Here is a 15,187-nt window from a genome sequence, read left to right as displayed (position 1 = left end):
AAACCAATCAGTTCCCTCTTCAAAAACTGGGGCTTTTGAGATGTCTAACCTGTTTCCTTCAAGCTCCAGACTTGAATAAACTCATCTCCTCAACCTATTCGGTGGAGAAACAAGCAATTTCTGACCATTATCTACCTCGGAATCCTAGAACACTGTCAAAAGGTGAGAAAGCATGTTCCCTGGGGAGACACAAACAGCTTCTACCCGCCCCCCTCAGGAGGTCCCAGTGACAAGCCAGAGCACAGTTCCACCCTGGAGAACTAACAAGTTCATCCAGCTGACTTATGGAGCTTGAGTGAAGGGTTCCTGGAAGTAGACTGCGAGGCCCTCAGGGACTAAGAATTAGACAGAACCCTAAAAGGAGACAGATCAGGAGAGCAGCCAAAGATAGGTCTCAGCTTCTTCCTCACACTCTTGACTTGAGACAAAATCTGGCATCTTGAAACAAAGACCTGACTTTCTGACTAAAGTTTACCCCAAAGTTGTGGGCCTATCAGCCTTCCTGTCTTTGTTCAAACTGACCGACCCTAGATTAAGGAAAGAAAATCTCAAAGGCCCTTAAAACTCTCAGCCCACTGGAGAGGCCAGGCTTGGGGTCCCAAGTCTACTTTGCAGAGGGGGTTGTGTGTCTGTGTGTCTGTGTCTGTGTGTCTGTGTATCTGTGTGTATGTCTTTCTGTGTCTGTCTGTGTCTGTATATGTATCTGTGTGTCAGTGTGTATGTCTGTCTGTGTCTATGTGTGTCGGTGTGTCTGTCTGTGTATATTGTCTGTGAGCATGTGTCTGGTGTTTCCTCACCCCAGTAAAAAGCATTTCTTTACTGGCTGATTCTGTCTGCTGACTCTGAGATTTTCCCCTGCTACTGCCTGATGTGTTCAAGATTTCCTGCCTTTTAATTCTTTAATTGTCACAGAAAAGGCGCCTGATCAGGACCCTTGGGAGGTAGCGACTGCAGCACAGATGATGGCTTCCTCAAGTCACCATAGGTGGAAGTCCTCTCCAAGCCTCTGTACCAAGTACCCCCCACACTCAGGACACCTTGCTCAGTTGGAGCAGAATTGCACCAAATGTCTGGGAGAAGAGGAATGTGTAATGACTGCCCCCAATCCCTCCTTCTACAGGGAATGCCAACAGCCAACAAGCACAGCTGTGATGTGTAGATGTATCCGTCTTGTTAAATAAGAAACACAGAGCCAATTGCAGAGTTAAAAGCCCAAGAAATCAGAGCAGTAGCTAAGAGCTAAGCTTTACCCCTCACTGCCGCTGCTGTCCTTCCCCTCAGCAAAAAGGCCTATTTCCTGTGTATCTGTCCTTTTATTGACTTTCTGGTCTGCTTTCTCATTGGTTGTAGACTTAACCACATGACCTCCTCATCACTACCTGTCTATTCAGACCTCCAGGTCTTCTATGGTTGGTATTGAGATTAAAGGCGCTTGTTTCCATGCTGGCTGTATCCTTGAACACACAGAGATCCACCTTGCTCTGCCTCCCAAGTGCTGGGTTTAAAGGCATGAGCCACGACCACCCAGCTTCTGCTATGGCTTGCTATTAGCTCTGACCCCCCCAGGCAACTTTATTTATTAACATGCAAATAAAATCACATTTCAGTACAAATAAAATACCACCATAGTGATGACCTTTTCCAAGTAGGCCCTGTGGATCCTGTGAAGATGGTAGCTGCTTTACTCAGAGAAATACATTCTACAACATGAGCTCAAGATCAGAGAACTGTGTGCATGATTAGTACAGACACAAAAGTCAATAGAAACTGTGAGAAGACAGCTCTTTCAAGCCAGGAAAGTCTGGTGTCCTTTCCCAGGCCTTTGTTAGCTGTAAAAACTTAGGTGAACCAGATTTCTGACTCTTTCTTCATCGAAAAGCTGTAGCCATAGGGTTGGGGGTTTAGCTCAGTGGTAGAGCGCTCGCTTAGCAGGTGTAAGGCCCTAGGTTCGGTCCTCAGCTCTGGTTAAAAAAAGAAAGATAGAAAAAAGAAAAGCTGTAGCCGATCTGGCAGATATCAAGATACTCCAAAAAGACGTGTGTCCCTCATTTGGCCGTCAGGCTACTGAGACAACTATCCTGAAGGAACTGGAACTTCCCCAGGAATCTTGGACTGGGAGAAGGAAAAAGCTGAAGCCTGGGGCTAGCCAGAGGAGGAATCTGGACCTTAAGAAGAAATTTCACCCAGTTCTGACAACTTGTGGAAACCACCCTGCAGGAGAGATTAGAGACAGGAGAGCCACACCTTGACCAGCTCTGCTCATCTGTGCATGCACTCACCTCTGTTTAAACTTAAACTTCATGGCAGTGAAATGGTTCAAGGAGGTCACTGAGCCAGATTGCTGCAGGTAAGAAGTTCATTAGAGTAGTCATAAATGCCATGAGCAGATGGACAGACAACAGTTAGACAGGGACTCTGAGGAGTTCAGGATCATACAGCTGAGTCAGGAACCTTCCTTATAGGGTCTCACTGGAGCTGGCAGTCAGGCCAGCTCTGATTCCTCAGCAGGGGTCGGGGCTGGGAGGCTTCATCAATAGTTCTTTGATGTATCAGGTCCAGCAAGCTCCCTAGGAAAATCAAGAAATGTGGGCACCTGGAGAATCTGCTAGGAAGTTTCAGGTTCACAGGCTGCTAGGGAGAGAGGAGGCAGCTGCAACCACAGCCTGTGCAGCTGTCTGGTCTGCATCCTAACACCCTAAGTGAATTCCCGTTCACTGCCTTTCACTATCATTTCTCTTACTTTTATTTCTTTTTACTGTATGCCTGTGTTTTGTCTACATATATGTCTATGCGCCAGACATGTCTATGTGTGCCCAGTGCCTATAGAGGCCAGAGAAGGGTGTCAAACTCACTAGGAGTGGAGTTAGACAGTTGTGAGCACCATGTGGGTGCTGGGAATCAGATCTGGGTCATCTGAAAGAACAGCCAGTGTCCTTAACTGGTGTGGCAGGGTCCTGTGCTATTGTTCCCTTTGGGGGAGGGGGCCAAGTAGGCGCAGAGTCAACAACACAGACTCTGGGAGAATGTGGAAACAAGCCCAGTTTATTCAGGAAGAGGCAAGCCTTATATACCCTCCACCCCACCCTGGGGGAAGGTCTGATGAATATGCATCTGCTGGTGTGACATGGCGGCCTCTCATTGGTCGAGGTCATCTCCAGATCATGTCTCAACTGCTGTTGCTAAGGTCCTTGGACAGACCCTGGTTGGCTCTCAGAAAGTATCTTATTACTGGTTTGTCCAGGTAGTCCTCAGGCCTGTTAGAGATGAGTCATCCCACATATACACCCCTTTTTATTATTTTATGGGACATGCTCAGTGGGAGCTAGGGTGCATTGCCATAACCTTGTTGACCCCACCTCAGGAGAACTCAGCATGATGGACTGTGCCTGTCTTAGGTTGGCTTGCCAAACAAGCTCTTATCCATCATTGATCACCAGCCCTGGAAGAGCATCAATCCTGGAGAGCTGTCTGGGTGGTGGGCTTAGGCAGTAGCCTTTTTGTATCCCAGTGAGCCATGTGTGCATTATCTCTCAAGGAGGACTTTGTTCTAGGTGTCTGAGAGTCAATAAAACCTGGAGGGTCACCTTTATGGCTGCCTTCTGCTGGTGAACCTGTTGTAGAAGACATTTGAACAAGAGAAAGATTAGTCAAAAGTTCAGTCTCAAGGATATGGATGGGACCCTAGTCATATTTATATGAAACGTGCCAATCAAAGTCTTTCTTGTGATGCATAAGCACCCTTGTATGGAGTGAGACAATTGCTTGATATCTAAGGTTGCATGCCAGTGATGACATGACCTTTACTAATGTCGTAGTAGCAGAGCAAATCATACATTACCCCTCTGAAGCTTCTTCCTTGGCCAATGTCTCTTGGTCTGTTGCTGGATGCACATCTCTGGAGGACATCCATATCCAGGTGGTAGTATTATGGGGGGAAATGCAAGCATACCCTCACCCCCAGGTTAATAGGGGTTTGCCATTGAAGGGTGATGGGATCCCTCCAATGTACTAAGGGCAATGATGTCTCCCAAGGCAGGTAAGTCCAATGTTTATAAGCAGTGCTTAATCTCTTGTCATCAAAGCTGAGAAAATTAATGTGAAAAAGAACTGCCAGGGCTAGGTTGGGATTTCTCTTGGCTTCTGAGGAAATTATTTTTTCAATAGCTCTTTAAGGGTTCTATTAGTTCCCTCTACAATAGCCTGTCTGTAGCTGGAGTTTTCTCCAATCCTGCCTGGCCCACAGTCAGGACAAATCTCTCTCACCCACCAGTCCCATAGCCACTTAGACCCAACTGAGTAAACACACAGAGACTTATATTGCTTACAAACTGTATTACCATGGCAGGCTTCTTGTTATCTAGTTCTTATATCTTAAATTAACTCATTTCTATTAATCTATAAGTTGCCATGTAGCTCATGGCTTACCGTTATCTTAACATCTTCTCATGGCAGCGGCTGGCAGTGTCTCTCTGCCTCAGCCTTCCACTTCCCAGAATTCTCCTCTCTCCTTGTTCCTCCTATACTTACTGCCTGGCTACTGACCAATCAGTATTTGATTTATTAACCAATCAGAACAACACATTTAACATACAGAACATCCCACAGCACTTCCCCTTTTCTTTTTTTTCAAAAAGGAAGTTTTTAACTTTCACATAATAAAATTATATATAACAAAACAACTATCAAGCAAGAATTACAGTTACAATATTTAGTCTATTTATAATATCTAGTCTATTTGTATTTGGCAAAATTAAAGAAGATATCCTATCTATTTTATATTTGTGAGTCTAAGGTTTCATATCTAATTTATCTTTTACCATAACTAAGGAAAATTATAACTATCTAGTCCTCAACTACGTCAAAGACCTCAGAAGGATATAATATTATCTGAGAAATGAGAGAAGGATGCAAACAACTTTTGAGAGTCTTCCAAGAGTAGACAGAGACAGCTGGCAGCCTAGACAGTCATTTAAAGTTCTTTTGTAAAGTTGAGGCATCTGTCTTCAGCCCACAGGCCTAGAGTCTCTCAGTCACTTTTCTCTGTGTCCTGTAGAATGTCTGGTAGTTTCCTCTGTGAAGCAGGAACCTGAAGGACCATTTTGCCAAGCAAAGTTCAGTAGTCACCTTTCTATGGGTCCTGTATGTCCAGTCGATCAAGCAGTCCAGGCAAGAACAGTTTCTTGCCCAAATGGCTGTTTTTGCTAAGGTGAAGATAAACTCCATATGGAGTGTCTTCAATGCCTATCCTCTGCTCTGAAGTAAATTGGTGCTGCCAGGAGCAGACATGTCTCACTGTCCAGAAAGTCTAAATTTTTAAAAAATTTTTAAATGCCATATTCTGTTGGTCTTTGAAGTGTCTGGAGATTACCTGTCTATCTGAAATATATCTATGTATACCTAGAAAACTTAACTAACATGCTACAAGTTTGACTATCATAGAAGACTAATTATTAATCTATATTTCTTAATTGTCCATTACAATCTAAATGAGTTACATAAACATAATACCTCAAATGAGAATAGAAATATATATACAGTATAACAAAATTAAGTTTAAACTTGTATCAATAAACTAAAATCCATAGCAATGTAAAATATTTTAAACAAGTTGCTCTTTAAAAGTAGATTCAATAATCTACTCTTTCATCCTATCATATCTATATCATATCCCCTTTTCTTCTTTAAAAAGAGATTGCATTTATAATCAACCTGATTTAAATAAAAATATTGTTTTTTCTCTGTCCCACATCAGAGGGCTCTTCTGATATGGGACAAAAGAATCTTTTAACCTTTTTTTTTTTTTTTTTTTTTTTTTTTTTTTTTTTTTTTTTTAAGCAATATGTTTGGGTTTAGAGAAGGAATGAGCCAATTCTCCAAAGCCAGCTTGGTATATTTGGGAATTTGGGCATAGCTTCTCTTACTACTTCCTGCTGGAGGGGGGTGCAGTATCTTATGGAGACACAAAGAAAATTTTAGGATTATAGAGTAGTCGTGAGGGTGTATCGTCTGAGCCAATTGCCTTGAAACTGTTCTGGATGTTGGATCATCTGGGCCATGGTGTCATCGGAGACCTTTCAGGAGGTCTTGGCTGGTCAAACCTGATGTATCTTAATCTGGAACAAATCTGTAGCCTCTGGCTTTCTGTGGAAACAAAAGCAGAGCCTCCTTTCCAAAGCAACATATCCTTACATCCAAATTTTGAAGTCAAGGTACCTTTAAAATATACATATTGGCTTAACTCAACAGCTTTTATGATCAAACATTTTTCTGCATTAAAAAATCCCAAAGACAACACAATCCAGATTCTCTGTGTAATATCCATCTTTATATGGCTTATTTTTTATACTACCTTTACTGTCTCTTTAAAGACTTTATTTTTTAAAACTATCTATTTTTTATATAACTATATATTTCTTTTTTCTCTTTAAAGCCTATGTACATCTTTACACACATTGTAAAGCATTTAAATTCTTGTTCTATCTGAATCTGTCTTATTGTGAATCTATTGTTTCAAACTGCAGCATTACTAGGGCTAAAATAGCAGCTTTGGCTGGTTGTTCCACACACCTCAGCTTTCCAATATGGTGGTGGTATGTTTACCACCAACTCTGGGAGCTATCAACTCTCAGAAACAGTGGGTCTATGCTTTTATCAAAGCAGCATGTAATCCAGAAACCTCCTTTTTTTAAAAAAAACTAGCAAAAACTATATCCAACATACAGCATAGTGTGCAGCTTGGAGACACCTCTGTGTAACATAGCTTAGGTCAAGCCTGCATGCATGCCAGAAACCCACCATAGAGTAGCTCAAATCTGCAGGCTGCCGCTAACTTGAGAGAGAAAACTAGGAAGCTGAGGATCAAACCCAGGGCCTTGTGCTTGCTAGGCAAGCGCCCTACCACTGAGATAAATCCCCAACCTGGAAGCTGTTTTTAGCTCCGTTTTAGAATCTTTTTCTCGGGTTTTAGGTGGAAACTCTTGCCCCACATTGGGCACCATTTGTAGCTGGAGTTTTCTCCAGTCCTGCCTGGCCCACAGTCAGGACAAATCTCTCTCACCCACCAGTCCCACAGCCGCTTAGACCCAACTAAGTAAACACACAGAGACTTATATTGCTTACAAACTGTATGGCAATGGCAGACTTCTTGTTATCTAGTTCTTATATCTTAAATTAACCCATATCTATCAGTCTATAAGTTGCCACGTGGCTCCTGGCTTACCGGTATCTTAACATCTTCTCATGGCAGTGGCTGGCAATGTCTCTCTGCCTCAGGCTTCCGCTTCCCAGAATTCTCCTCTCTCCTTGTCCCGCCTATACTTCCTACCTGGCCAATCAGAGCAACACATTTAACATACAGAACATCCCACAGCACCTGTCCCTGTGGATTATATGGAATTCTGTGGTATGGGACACTTTCCATGAACTCACAAAATTGTTAAACTGCTGTGATACATAAGCAGGGCCATTGTCAGTCTTAACGGCCCAAGGAACTCCCATGACTAGCATTGCTGACTTGAGTGCCTTAGTAACATTAGCAGCCTTCCCTCCAAAGTCCAAGCAGGTATCTACTATTACATGTACATATCTTAAACTGCCAAAGGGTGCATAATGGGTAACATCCATTTGCCATATAGCTATGGGGATTTACCCCTGCTCTTTGGAGGGGCCCTAGAGAGGCAGCTGGTGTACAAGTAGCACAGGCCCTTAATAGATGTTTGTATTGAGAAATTGGCAATTTGGGGAGCAATTTGTGCAGGCTCTGTGGTGATAAATGAAATTGCTGGTGTAGTGTTCCAGCTTGTTCTAACAAATCCAGAGCCACTAGTTAAGATGATGGTATCAGTTATCTCATTCCCCTTGGCCAGGATTCCTGGTAGTTTGGAATGTGGCCAAATATGTGATAAATACCAGGGTTTATTTCCTTGATTCAATATATCTTGTATTAAGAGCATTGTATTGGCTACTGGATTTAGAGCATCTTTAACCCTTGAGAATGCCAACACTCTTGTTGCCTATACAGTGTACCAACTATCAGAAAAGATATTAACAGGCTCATTTTGACACTCCTCTGTAGAGAGCTGCGTGTAGCCGCACGTTAAAGATGGCGCTGGCTTCTACCCTCTGCCTTCCCGAGGGCAAACACTCTTTATGGTAAACAGCTCCTTATTTGGCTATGGCTGGATTCGTGTGCTGCTGGCATATGTGTGAACCTGTGGACAGTGCCCACGTGGCTGCCTGGGGTTGGTAGCCCAGCCCTACTTAGGTGCTGGGAGAGGCTTGCCCCAGGAGAGAGACAATGCAACTAACCAAGGGTCCTGATTAAACTGTATTAAGAAGAATCCCGGTGTTGCGTCATCCTTGCTGGTCGAGGCGGGCGCGACACTCCTCTAGGATTTTAAAAAGTGTCAGGTGGTGGCACACGCCTGTAATCCCAGCACTCAGGAGGCAGAAGCAGGTGGATCTCTATGAGTTCGAGGCCAGCCTGGTCTACAGAGTGAGATCCAGGAAAGGTGCAAAGCTACACAGAGAAACCCTGTCTCGAGAAAAAAAAAAAAAAAGTGCCAATAATTCTCCCAGCTCTACAAACCCAGGATTTGGAATAATGTATGTTTTGTCTTCTTCTCCCTTCCTCTGAATCAATATTTCATATTTAGTTTTGTTGGCATTTGAGAAGGCCATGGTCAAGTCAGGAATGGGCTTAGACAACAGTACTGAGTGAACGGGTATCTCTATTGGGAGCATCGAAAGCTCCGCTAGTATTGACATTTTGGCAAATGGTTGTCAGTTGTTCTGGTAAACCCAGAAACCATCTATTGAAAGGAAATGGAATCTGCCAAGAGGGCCTGTGTATTTTTTAAGGAAAATGGGGGAATTAACTTATCAGATTCTCTTCTATAAGTCCTTTGAGCTAGCATTTGTGCCTTTAGTCCCGTTTTAAATGTCTGATCAAAGGTAAAGGTAACTTTATGTAAATCTGAGTGTGCCTGATGAATCCACATTAATGGACTAGCCCGTCAGAGTGCTCCCAGGAATCCTCCAGGAGTGCACAGGATTATAGTTAACAAGGGCGACTCAGAGTTATGACACTGCAGGATGGCAGTGGATAGTATAGCAAGAGCCTTTTTTAGAACTTTTTTTTTTTTTTTTTTTTTGCTTCAGTAGTGAGCTTGACATTCTGTGAGGGGCATGTAGGGCCGTCTAAAAGTGAAAACAGTTCCCTCATTTCCCATTCTGGAATAGGTAGCAAGGGTTTCCAATTCTGAGACCTGTTGGAAATAAGCATGTTGTCCAATTTGGGCTAACTCCAACAACATCCCCTGAGGAGTTGTGGGTTTAGATGGCCTTTACTCTCTTATCCCCTAAGCTTCAGGCCTACATCAGACCGTAGAAGGGATGCCAGAGATGTATAAGATCAGATAGATCCTCCTCAGTTGCCCACAGAAGTTACAGGATCATTGCTCCCGCTGCCCCCTCCCACTCCCTCCTCACACCAGTTTCTTTGTATGTTGTGGATGTTGGTTTGATGTCAGTCCAAGGCCCACCTCAGTTTCCAGGGTGTTTCCTTCCTAGATCCCACCTAACAACTAGGGACCAAGGCCTCAGAGGCTAAAAGGTTCTAATCACCCCCTGTACCCACTGGCAACTTTGCCCACCAGCATGGTTGAGCACCCACCCGCATGCCCAAGACAGGAGCTGGGCCACTCTAGCCTAGCCTGAGAGTATCTGAAGCAGAGGCACTGTGACCTAGGAGACATTTTCCTGCCAGGGCCCAGTGGCTTAGCCACCATATCAGTTTTTCTGCATGGCCCTGGAAAGTCCAGAGGATACTGAGGGAGGGCAGAGCTCTGAGTGAGAGAGAGGACCTCTTGTTTCATAGTCAGACCTGCTGCTGACTTGCTGTGTGGTCTTCTGTAAGAACCTACACTTTCTGGGCCTGGCTTTCTTCCTTTGTGAGCTGAGGCCATAGTGATGGTCGCTTCTGAGAGTGCCACATTTAGAACATGAGATGAGCCATACCTGGCGGACAGAGCGGGCAAGGACAGCACTGAAGGCCCAGTGGCTTAGCACAGAAGGTTCTGGAAATGGATAGCAGATGGGATCGGGCTAGGCAAGGGTTAGGGTCACAGCTGGTTCAAAGGGTCAGGGTCAACGACGACGTTCAAGGCAGACCAGATACACATCAACATTAGCTCCCATTGGATCCTTCACCCTTGCTTTCCTGAGAGTGTCTCAGCTAGTGGCTTCCTGGTTCCTGTCTGTGAGTCTTTACCACCTACCCCAGGAGCATGGAAGAATGTCAGTGCTGAGAAAGGCCATCCATCAGAAGCTCTTGCTTGGCAAAAATAGGGAAGAGCAGAGAGAAGGTAATACACTTGTCCAGGACCACACAGCACAACATGGCAGGCCCAGGGCTTCTGAATTCCTCCTTAGTGCCCCTCCATGTGTACCATATTGCCTGTCTATTGGTGAAATTATTAAGGCCACTCCACGTAGTTAAAAGGGAGGTTTATTTTGTAGGGTAACTTTCAAATGAAGGGGTAGGTTGTAGGGTCTGGCAAAGGTATGGCGCAGTCCGGCGGTGTTCTCTGGAGAACTCTGCTCGGTCTACCTCCAGCGACCAGCGACCAGCGTCCGGGAACCAAGAGAGCGACCTCCTCCTGATCCTCGGTATTCTGCTCCCTCCTCTGCCCCGCCTTGTGGGCGTGATCATTACCAAAGCCTCAATGGGGGTTGGAACTTCCAGGCCAATGCCGGGATGGCTATCCACTACACCTGTCCTTGAGGGTCTTTGAGCCCAGCTTATACCTGTGCAGGGAGGCATTTGAGAGGGCACAATGCTTTCCAACAGGATACTGGTACATTTTTATGGGACATCCAGCCTCAGGAGGCAAGGGAAAGAGCCAGGACAAATAGATGACTGAGGATGCAGTACCCTCCTGGTCCTCTCCCAAGTACTGGAGAAGTAGCAAGCTGGCTGAATCAGTGGGCACTGGTGCCCCCCTCTACCCACACCAGCTTCTGTCCCTGTCTGTGCTCCTCATGGCCATTCAGCCTGAGACATGATGTAGGAATGGGAGGTTCCACCCATGCCAGGGAAGCATGTCCAAGACTTGTATTTGGCCTGCAGATCTCGGTTTCCATTTTGAGAACAACTACACAGCTCAGCACCTCCATCCCCATGCCCTGAAGATAGTTGCAGTGGCTTCATCCAGACCTGCAGAGATCCTGGTTGCCCAGTAACAGCCAATGACATCAGCCCCAGTGCTGGGTCAAGTGTCTGTCATTGAAGTTGTTGCCAGGTGACAGCTGGATTCAGGACTTAGACCTCAGGGCTTTTGCTATTGTTCTAGAAGGTTGCTTTAGAGGATGCCTTGGAGGACAGAGTCTTAGGAAGGATGTGGCAGATACTGCAGGGTCATTTGAGCCCACCAGACACACCATCCTGATCCTTTCTGCTTTGTCACAGTGGTAATGAGAAATGACACCTCAGCTGCATTCCTGTGCCAGGTCACCCTGGTTAAGCTCCAACTACCTTCTACCCCCCAGGAGAAAGAAACCGAGACAGTGGGGCATGTCTCTGACTGTAGATCACTAGGGAAAGGGCTGGCTCTCTATTTCTAAAGTCCCCACCTGTTCTACTATGCTATGAATATTCCCTGAGTATGTGGAGCCCTGTTTGGATGCCTCTGCTGCTCCCAACAAGACAGCTGCGACCCCGAGCTGCCCCTGGGTCTGATGAAGATGGAGCTGGGTTTAGTAGGCAGCCCTAGACACTGCAACTGCAGAGGGCTCCATCTGCATCATCTGGTTGTCCTCACAGCACAGTGACGAGGTAGGACTGTTCTCAGCCTGTGATGCAGGAAAGAAGGACGGGGCTCTGAGAGGGTAAAGTAACTTGCCTGTTATGAATTGGCCAACTGGTAACAGTGCAATTTCTATTTGGAGTCAGGTTACATGCCCAGAGGACGGTGACACCTCCTTAAGAGTGCAGAAGGATCAGAGATGTCTTTCACCCATGCCTGAGCCTCAGCCTCTACCTGGGCTGCAGTTTTCAGGACTGGAAAGGAGTGTCTCTGGAGTGGAGGAACAAAGGAGGGCAGAGGGAGAGGAAGAGGCTCCTTCTCAGCCTCCTTTTCTGGATGAGGCTTATGCCAGGTGCTCTGACCTGATCTCTGCCAGTTTCCCCATCTCTGAGGCATGAAGTGGCCTCTCCCATGTCCTAAGGCATCATCTTGCTATAGTTACACATGAACGGGGACCACAGACAGGAGCATAAGGATCTGTGGGAGTGAACTCAACCCTTGGCTTACAGATGGGGAATCTGAGGCCTGGCCAGGGAGCTCACTTGACCCTTGAGGCCCTCCTGACTGTGCTTCATCTTCTCCGGTTCTCCCAAAACTGGGTCCCACATACCTGTAAGTCCCAGCACCTTTGGCCTGAGGAAACTCGGTAAGTGTCTCCTCCCAGATAAGGGCCCCCTCTCCTCACCCCTTAACTCCAGCTGCCTGCCACCCCAAATCATACCTCCCACCCTATCCCCTGCCCTTGCTGGGTGAGGAACTGGCTCCTTCCCAGACTGAGCATCCCACAGCAAGCAAGCATGTGAAATCATCATCATGGGACACTGTGAAATGAATGCCCACCACTGCCCTCCCTCCTCACTTTTCTATTTTGTATATAAATGGCATGAGATACTTTGTGTGTGAGTGTGTATGATCTGTGTCATGGTTTTGTTACCATTTTTGTTTTTGTAAATTTGACCTCCCACTTCTCATCACAGGCACCCACACCTCCAGAATGTCCCCTGCCCTGGATGGATGTCTTCCCAGCCACCTGGGTAGGGACCATGTCTCATATCAATTGGTCCAGCCTTGGGGAGTTGGGGCAGTTCCACCTCCTGGCAATGTATTGGCTCGTTCTCTCCCCTCACACACTCTGTCACATCAGACCCAGGATGGCTCTCAGAAAGCATCTTATTCCTGGTTTGGGCTGGCTGGCCCTCAGGCCTGTGAGAGATGAGTCATCCCCCAAACTGGCTGAGTCCTGTCTCCAGCCCCTCCTTTGTCCCTCCTTAGCTATGAGGATAGGGGCCTCAATCTAGCTTGTTAGGGTTGTCAGGGCCCCTAGACAAATATTTTGGCAAGGACCCACAGAGAAAAACTGATCTGCTACAAAATTAACCAAAGACACCCCAAGATTTAGACACATCTCATCTTGAGTAACTCCAAAACAGAAAATTAAAAATTGCCACCAGAGACAACGGTCTAGTAGTAGCTGGCAACTAAACATTAAATGTATTCTGGGTGCCCCTTCTACAGGATATACTCAGGTACAACTGGAAAGGTTGGGGGGCTGGAGAGATAGCTCAGTGGTTAAGAGCATTGGCTGCTCTTCCAGAGGACCAAGAACTGACTCCCAGCACCTACATAGTGACGCATAACTGTCTGTAACTTCAGTCCCAGGGGATCTGACTCCCTCTTCTATCTTCCCTGGGTACCAGGCACCAATGTGGTGCACAGTCAAACATGAAGGCAAAACACCCATACACATTTAAAGAAAAAAATATTTGAGAATTCATATGGGAACCAGTTACAATAAGGGGTGAGCAGCAGCAAAAAAAAAAAAAAAAAAAAAAGCAAGCATGATATGTATGTATGAAAATGACATCATAGCCGGGCGGTGGTGGCACTCGGGATGCAGAGGCAGGTGGATCTCTGTGAGTTTGAGGCCAGCCTGGTCTACAGAGCTAGTCCAGGACAGGCTCCAAAGCTACAGAGAAACCCTGTCTTGAAAAAACACACACACAAAAAAGAAAATACCATCATGAAGGTCATTATCTTATGATATGTGTGTGTACATATAATACATTCATACGTACACATAGATTCATTTTAGACCTGCACAACATCTTGGGCAAAACAAATTATCTTAGATAAAAGTAAATGATGTGCTCGTTAGCTCACAAATTTGTGTGGAGGTTTTTTAATTTTGTCTGCTTTCTTCCTCCTTCTGGTTGGTAGACACCATGGATTCCATTCCACAGCACCCTGCCGTGGACTAGCAGGCAGCAGGCTCCACCGGCTGCGCCACACTGGACCAAGAGGCTTGTCGCCACCTAATGGCCGTTCTCTATTATCACAGCTTGGCCCGCTTCCCGTGTTGGCAGGGGTGTAATGATTGGAGGATTCTGAGAAAATGTTCACAGATTCCCCGAGATGCTTTGCAGACAGAACATCTCATTCTCTCCCTGTTCTCACATTAGTCTGGAACACAAGCACAGACTGTCCTCAGTACGTGAGGTAGATTCTTGAACCGAAGGAACGGAGGACATCTCTCCAGGTGAACAAAAGGATGGGCAGAGGGAGAAACAGGCAGAAAAAGTGAACTAAAGCTTCTGTGTCGTTGATTTTCTAATCACAAATCGTACTTTGAACACCCAGGCTTTCTTTAGACTAACCAAACTCTTTAATCCTCTAGCCACATCGGATTACCATAAAATTAGTCAGTTTCTTGAGAGGGGTCTGGGTTTTTGTTTTAATGTGGAATTTTGAGTTATGGGGGTACACAAGTGCACATGCTTATGGAGGCAAGAGGTCGTCCTCAGCCACTCCTGCCTCCACCTCCCGCTTAGACATTTGTGAACTAAGAGGTAAATTGGTAGTGAGCCTGGTTGACTAAAGTCAGCCCTCGGCACCAGCAAGAAGTGCAGGGGGTTGTTGCTTTTTAAAATGCTACTGGAGGGCTGGAGAGATGGCTCAGAGGTTAAGAGAGCCGACTGCCCTTCCAAAGGTCCTGAGTTAAATTTCCAGCACCCACAAAGTGGCTCACAACCATCTGTAATGAGATCTGGCAACCTCTTCTGTGAACATAGTAAATAAATAAATAAAATATAAAAAAATAAAAATAAAATGCTACTGGAATATAATTCAGTGTGATGAAATAAAAAAGGAGAGAAATTAACTTTAACCGACTAGGTTTCCATTTCACTGGTCTTTTCCTTCCTTTTAGCAAAGGGGAGAAATGCTTTTAAAGGAAGCTACTTCAATGATTTGGGAAAGAATAACTTTACTTCTCTTCAAAATGTCTCTTTTTGTTACCAAGGAAACAAGAAAAGAGCTATTTTCCAGAGTTTCTGGGCTCCCCATGACTGCTGTAACCACACAATACATTGCTAAACAGCACAGGG

Source organism: Onychomys torridus, chromosome 12 (genome assembly GCF_903995425.1).
Source record: "Onychomys torridus chromosome 12, mOncTor1.1, whole genome shotgun sequence".
NCBI lineage: Eukaryota > Metazoa > Chordata > Mammalia > Rodentia > Cricetidae > Onychomys > Onychomys torridus.
Note: the sequence above shows the minus strand (reverse complement) of the source record.